At 42.4% G+C, this 441-nt stretch overlaps 1 pseudogene; it reads right to left on the reverse strand.

Annotated features, from left to right (window-relative positions):
* Positions 1-441, reverse strand: part of LOC119588874 — a 24330-nt pseudogene that overhangs the window by 8923 nt on the left and 14966 nt on the right.

A 441-nucleotide genomic window follows, 5' to 3' on the forward strand; every position in this document is an offset into this window, starting at 1 on the left:
CTTTGCACACATGCCACACCATGACGCCGGCAGAAATTTCGGCTCGTGTTTCAAAATGATGCGGCCACTGTCATAGGTAATGATATTCCTGGTTGCCACAAAGGGTTTCAAATTGACACAGTTAAATGGTAACCATAATGAAGAAGATAATTATCATTACAGGCATGTATATATTTTGGATATCACTACCACTATGGCCCCCCTTTACTGACCCAGTGTATTTTTACTGTACTGGAAAGAGTTGCCAAGTGCCATTTTCCGTGGTTGTCAATAATTTCCCCCCACCTCCACGATGAAACAGATAAACCCTATTACATTACCTTGTACATCTTGGGCATATCAGAGCTTCGACCAATGCTTCCAAGGCTGAAGTAAATGACGCCAGCATCTCCTGACTCATCCACGAATTTCGCAAGGTCCTTGAGGAAATAAAAACAAAAG

This window comes from Penaeus monodon, chromosome 24 (genome assembly GCF_015228065.2).
Source record: "Penaeus monodon isolate SGIC_2016 chromosome 24, NSTDA_Pmon_1, whole genome shotgun sequence".
Taxonomy (NCBI): Eukaryota; Metazoa; Arthropoda; class Malacostraca; order Decapoda; family Penaeidae; genus Penaeus; species Penaeus monodon.